Source organism: Bubalus kerabau, chromosome 1, assembly GCF_029407905.1.
Source record: "Bubalus kerabau isolate K-KA32 ecotype Philippines breed swamp buffalo chromosome 1, PCC_UOA_SB_1v2, whole genome shotgun sequence".
Taxonomy (NCBI): domain Eukaryota; kingdom Metazoa; phylum Chordata; class Mammalia; order Artiodactyla; family Bovidae; genus Bubalus; species Bubalus kerabau.
Genome location: NC_073624.1, coordinates 105,631,267 through 105,638,474, shown reverse-complemented (window position 1 = coordinate 105,638,474; position 7,208 = coordinate 105,631,267). Strand labels below are relative to the sequence as shown.

Here is a 7,208-nt window from a genome sequence, read left to right as displayed (position 1 = left end):
ATGGTTGGATGGCATCACTGACTCAATGGACATGAGCTTCAGTAAACTCTGGGAGTTGGTGATAGATTGGGAGGCCTGGTGTGCTGCAGTCCATGGGGTCACAAAGAGTCAGAGTCGACTGAGCGACTGAACTGAACTGAATTGATTTTTGATGCTTTTAAATAAGGAAGAGATAGAACATAATTATGAATATTTCACAAGAAAATAAACTCATCATTATTCACCATAGACTTTCCTGCCAAAATATCAATCACATAACAGTGAATTCAGTATTGCATGACAGGAAAAGAGACATTACTTTGCCAACAAAGTCTATCTAGTCAAAGCTATGGTTTTTCCAGTAGTCGTGTATGGTAGACTGCTTCACAGCTTCTCCACTAGATGTTAGTCACTGGCACAAGGTAGAACCCAGTTGATTTTATGGAGTTGAACATTGTTTTCTTTTGGGACATGAACCTCTGTACTTCTGTAGAATTCTATACCTCTACCTCTAGGACAATCAAACTAAGAAGCTGACTGCATAGTTTAGAAATCAGGACTTAGGTAAATATTGTGAAATAAAAGCTATATTTGGGATAATCAGAAAAAAAAAGTAACAGTGATCTCAAACTGGTGGTTCTGCAGATGTGTTTTATTTGGTTAATGTAATGTTTAAAAAGTCAACATGTTTAATTTCAGGTATAAATTCTCCAGTTAGGTAGGTTTTCCCACTCATTTGTTGTGCCTTATCATGATTGCCTTCACTAAATTATGTTATCTGCATGTCTACTGAAGTTACTTTGATTCTTAAGCCTTGCTTAAGATGAAACAACAGATAGTCTTAGGACTTGTTCTTGTTCAGTCGCTAAGTTGTGCCTGAATCTTTGCAACCCCATGGAGAGCAGCATGCCAGACTTTCCTGTCCTTCACTATCTCCTGGAGTTTGCTCAAGTTCATGTCCATTGAATCAGTAATGCTATCTAACTATTTCATCCTCTGCCACCCTTCTTTTGTCTTCAGTCTTTCCTAGCATCAGGGTCTTTTCCAATGAGTTGACTCTTCCCATCACATGGCCACAGTATTGGAGTTTCAGCTTCAGCATCAATCCTTTCAATGAATATTCCAGGTTGTTTTCATTTTGGATTGACTGGTTTGATCTCCTCTCAAGTTTTCTCCAGCACCACAGTTCAAAAGCATCAGTTCTTCAGTGCTCAGCCTTCTCTCTGGTCTGACTCTCACATCCATGCATGACTACTAGAAAAACCATAGTTTTGACTATATGACTTTGTCAGAAAAGTGAGATCTTTTCTTTCTTTTTTTTAATTTTTTTGCTTTATTTTTTTTTAACTTTACAATATTGTATTGGTTTTGCCATACATCAACATGAATCAGCCACAGGTATACATGTGTTCCCCATCCCGAACCCTCCTCCCTCCTCCCTCTCCGTACCATCCCTCTGGGTCATCCCAGTGCATCAACCCCAAGCATCCAGTATCGTGCATCGAACCTGGACTGGCAACTCGTTTCATGGGGATGATTTGGGAGAATGGCATTGAAACATATATAATATCTTTTCTTTTTAACATGCTGTCTAGGTTTGTCTTGACTTTCCTTCCAAAGAGCAAGGATCTTTCAATTTCATAGCTGCAGTCACAGTCTGCAGTGATTTTGGAGCCTGAGAAAATAAAATTTGTCACTGCTTCCTCTTTCTCCCCTTTTATTTGCCATGAAGCATTGGGAAATCCAAATTATATGCATTTGATTTGTGAACGTAACATACTTGAGAACAAATCCTATCAAAATATCTTGATGAAGGAACAAGCCCCGTTTTGTATTATATATATATATATAGTTTAATTTCACATTAAAATTGACACTTCAATAAATACATTAGATTTCTAAGGCTGCTGTAACAAAGTACCACAAACTAAGTGGCTTAAACAACAGAAAATGTTTGCCTCACAATTCTGGAGGCTGGAAATCTGAGAGCAGGGTATTTATTGGCAGTTTTGGTTTCTTCTGAGGGCTGTAATGGGGAATCTGTTCCATCCTAGCTTCAGGTGGTTTGCTGGCAATCTTTGATGTTCCTTGGTGTACAGAAGTACAGCTTGATCTCTTCCTTCATCCTCACATGGCTTTTTTTTCCCTATGTGTGTGCTTCTGGGTCCAATTTTCTCCTCCTATAAGATTACCAGTATTATTGTTTTAGGGCCCACTGACCTCATCCTAAGAAATTACATTTTCAAAGGTCTTATTTCCAAAAAATATCACATTATGAGTTACTGATGGTTAGGCCATCAACTTATGAATGTGAAGGTCACACAATTCTAAACTATTGAATTCTAACCATAAGAATGAATTACAATAATAATGTCGTAGGAATGTCAATTTGCTTTAAATATTTCTAAGTGCTTCCTCTATTTTCTATACTTATTTCATGCCTGATCTGTGGTTAAGAATATGTAGATTGGTTCCAGGGCACAAAACACACTGAGTATAGCACTGATTACAAAAATAGGAAAAATATTTAAAACTCCAGAAGGATAGAAAAAGTAAGTTACAATAAATATATCAGAAAGATATTTGCTTTGATATATTCAGAATACTTCTTCTTTTATGAGTACCTTTTCTAGGAAAGCTGTTGTCTCTAATTTCTGTTAGAAGCAATCATTGTAGCTTAGTGTTCTGTGATTCTTTCCTGTTTTTGAAATTCGGCCTACAGATTTTTACTTTCCCTGCTCAACTAGCCTTAGAGAAATCTTTGCTACGTTAGCTTCTGACAAATCACTATTCACTGGAGATGGAAGCCACATTTCTGTTTCTTTGCTTAGCTTCTTCTAATGTAGCTTCATGCCTCTGAATGAGGAGCTGTTAATGGAGATTATTCTGAATTTGGGTCATTTTTCAGAGGTACTTTTTCAAAACTGGTAATATGAGTCACCCTGAAATGCCTTTCAGTCGGTATAATCTCACTCTAGCAAAAATGTGTTTAAGTTTATGATGTATGCATAGTACTCTATTTTCCTGTTTACCTATTTTCCTATGAATGACCCCTCTCAATCCAGAATTTTCTCTCCTATGAGGATAACAGAAAAAAAAAAAAGATTATAAAAGCATGTAGTTTTTCCTTTAACTCAATCTGTCATGACTCAATTAATTCTTCTTTAAAAGCATCTTTATACATAAAGTAATCAATTTTGTGTTTCAGACAAATATATATCTTTCATATAGTTATGGTGATTCAAAATTATTACTTTAAACCTTAAAAGGACTATTGCAGAAATTATTAAAAATATTTTAGTGCTAAGGAGTAAAGTGTCATCATAAAGTTGCATGAATAGATGTAATGAGTATTTTCATTATATAAATGGTACAAAAACTGTTTTATAGGGAAGTCTCATGAATATTTTTAAATAATTACTATGCTAAGTCACTTCAGTCGTGTCCGACTCTGTGCGACTCCATAGACAGCAGTCTAACCAGGCTCCCCAGTCCCTGGGATTCTCCAGGTAAGAACACTGGAGTGGGTTGCCATTTCCTTCTCCAAAATAGTTACTATATCTATACTATATTATATATATATATATATAATATACTATATTAATATAGCTTGCCAATATAGCTTACCAATAGTTACTATATCAATCAATGGGACCATAAAAGAATAAACTACTATTTTTTGTTAAAAAAACAAACTTAGTAGTGGTAGATAAATTATAAAAGAATACAAGTGAATGTATTTTTCATAGTATGTCCAACTGTGCTGTCCCTTTGGCACTTTTGTTTGCAGTTTTGAAAATAACTATTGAATAATGTGATAACATGATTAAAATAACACAACCATATACTGTTCATAAATATGTTAAGAAAAAAATTAAAGCAAGTAAAATGCTTTTAATATATTGTAGACTCTGCTAAGAATATGAAATTTGGGACCAGATTAAAATCCTAACTTCCAATGATTTGCTTGTTGACTTGGTCAAATTATTTAATATCTCTCTGTGACTTTAAGTCCTATGGTTTTAACTGTTGATTTTAAAAGAATTGCCAGTCCAGGTTCGATGCACGATACTGGATGCTTGGGGCTGGTGCACTGGGACGACCCAGAGGGATGGAATGGGGAGGGAGGAGGGAGGAGGGTTCAGGATGGGGAACACATGTATACCTGTGGCGGATTCATTTTGATATTTGGCAAAACTAATACAATTATGTAAAGTTTAAAAATAAAATAAAATTAAAAAAAATAAAAAAAAAGAATGAAAAAAAAAGAATAAAAGAATGTAATTCACAATATAAATTATATCTTTACTTCATCAGTTATCTTCAATGTACATAAAGTGCCACACAGATAAAAGTCAACTGCTTTTTAAGTCAGGTGGCCTGAAGGTATTAGCATAGAAAAGTGTATCTGTGAACTGAGCACCTACAGATAAGTGATAGAACATCCATTGCTTTGGCTGCCCAGTATTCTTTGTCTTTCTCTCTCTTCTACCCATACATTAGACAGCAATGACAACAGCATCTTCTTCATTACATGATGCAACCATCTTTTATGCAACTGGAGATATCCGACCATCTCCCAACATGAATGTTTTAAAATATAATGTATTAATGGAAAATGTGAAGTATAGTAAGGTCAAAAGATTGGGAAATGGTTGCCATTGGCAAGATCATTTGTTGCAGTTCCCAAGATAAAAGGGAATAGCAAGCCATGGCCTGGGAAAGTGCCTGAGTTGGTCACTAAGCATATTACGGTAAGGGGGAAACTATGGACAAGAACTTTGTTTTCCTCAGGAAGTAATGGACAAGGATAAATAGGCTTAGAATTGGCTTTCAGGCTTTGATACATAGATGCTGTCCCTAATTGTCTGGTACCTGGTTCTGAGGTGATTAGGGCAGGTTTATAGTAACCAAGAATGTGAAAGCCCAATAAGAAAAGTGATTGGGAATGTGGATCCTGGATGGGTTGGTTAGTATTTGAAAAATCCCCCTGGAAGAGGACACCTCTCCAAGAAGAGGGGTGACATGAAAGAGTCAGGAAATCAAAGCATGGTGATGCGTATCAAGTTGTCTAAAACCAGGCCTACTTGACACAGGCTTATAGGGCAAATATTAAAGCATCACGCTTATAGAAGCTAGAAATCCTGTGTACATTGGGTCACAAGATAATCATAATTCTTGACTGTTGTAGTCACACTCACATCTGGATATTCTATAGCCTTAAACTAAGTTGCAAAAAAAAAAGTCACTTCTCCTTATATAACATATTAGGACAAGTGTAGAATGTAAAAAGGAACAATGTGCCAGGACAAGTGATCATAAGAGACTGGTTCCAAATATTTCTGCTGTCTTTCTTCCCCATTTTATGTCACTTTTCCTTCAACCTGCATTTTTTTGGTCAGAGATCTTTAGTTGATTGTGCTACACAAACCCATATTCCCAAAGGCCTGAGTTTCAATAGTATTGCCATTATGGAGTTGAAGATTTTTCACTAACTTTTATGTCTAGATCTGGATGTAGTAAGAGGCACGTCAGGTGATTTTGAATTCTAACCATAGTTCCAGCTGCCCCATGGTTATTTATTTATTGATAGGCCAAAATGATAAGTAATTTAAAGAATACATATAAAATATGACATTGAGCTAGATGCTAAATATGAAGATTTACCAAGAATAAACTAGTTCCTAGGAATGGGGTTGGCTATAAATATATAAAAACCTTCTGATTAATGGAAAGGGTAGAGTGATCATGACAATAAGAAGAAAGAAAGAACAACAAAGACAATTGGGAAAGAACTGTAACTTGAAATATTGTAACACTCAGAATGCGCCGAAACTGTGCTCATGCTTAGAGGGCAGCAAATGAATGTGGCCTTTCGGCTTTGAGATGGTTATGGCGTTCCAGCTTTACTCATAATTGATCATGCTGACTCCAGAATGGAAAATAGATCAGAAGAGAAACAGTCTGAAACCACAACACATGTACTCTTATTTATGAAGATCTTCAATATAATTTTCTTGTCTTCAATAAGATCTTCACTCACATTTATACATTCTAGCATGTAGTTTTTGATAAGTATCTTATCAAGCAATGGGGGTATATAGCTACTCATAGAAATGAAAGGATCTGGTTGAGTATCATAGTTTATAGGTTCTAACATCCAGTATTAGTATCTTTTTTTTTTTTTTTTTTGATGTCTGATCTTATTTATTTGCTACTCTTAGAACATCTCAGTTTTGATTGGACTCAGAAGTAGAAGCTCTCTTCTACAAGGGAGGACAGCCTCCGTCTCTTGGCAATCTGTTCCTGCCGTTTTTCTTTGGCCTCCTTCATTCTCTTGGCCAAAAGTTTAGCATATTCTGCAGCCTCTTCTTTGTTTTTCTTAGTACGCTGTTTCTTCAGAGCAATACGCCGGCGTTTGTGTTGCAGAACTCGTGGAGTCACGAGATGCTGAATCTTGGGTGCTTTAGTCTTAGGTTTCTTACCGTCTTTGTTTATGGGCTTTCCTACAACATATTGGCAGATATCATCTTTAGAGAGACTGAAAAATTTGCAGATTCTCCTAGCTCTTTTTGGACCCAGGCGATGAGGCACTTAAGTATCAGTGAGTCCAGGAATATCCTTCTCCCCTTTTTTCATGATGACCAAATTGAAAACACTCCACACTGTTTGTGTGTGTGTTTGTGTGTGAAAACATTTTGGCGTTCACAATGCAACCCCGTACAGATTTGCGCTTTCTTTCTCCAGTCCTCCTTGGTCTGTAACAGGAATGTCCCTTACTCAGTAGCAGGCGAACTTGGCCATGGGTCAAGACACCCTGCTTCATGGGGAAACCCTGCTTATTGTTCCCGCCACTGATTCAGACACATAACCCTTCCGTTCTTCACACAGAGCATCAGCAGCAACTTCTGTGGCCATACGGTTCTCGCAGAAGGTACGAAGTTTTCATTCATTGTCCACTTCAATGAGCTTCTGGCAGCCAGTTGCTGGGAAAGAGATGTTCAGCTTCATTCTGAAGCGGCTGACAGCCTCCGAGGCACCACAAAAAAGAGCAAGTATTAGTATCTTTGAAGGTTTGGAAAGCAAGAAAAGGAACAAAGACCCCCAACAGTAAGAAGTAACAGTATACAATTTTTTCAAGCCACTCGTAGTTGCAAATCACTTGATACAACAAAGTTCTTTTTCTAGTATATGAGTCTGTACAGTTTTTGTAAGCTGTATGTATAGAT

General features: G+C 36.7%; 1 pseudogene; it reads right to left on the bottom strand.

The window, feature by feature from the left end:
- Positions 1-6,225: 6,225 nt before the first annotated feature.
- On the bottom strand, positions 6,226-7,004 carry LOC129652849 (40S ribosomal protein S6-like; annotated as a pseudogene).
- Positions 7,005-7,208: the final 204 nt, after the last annotated feature.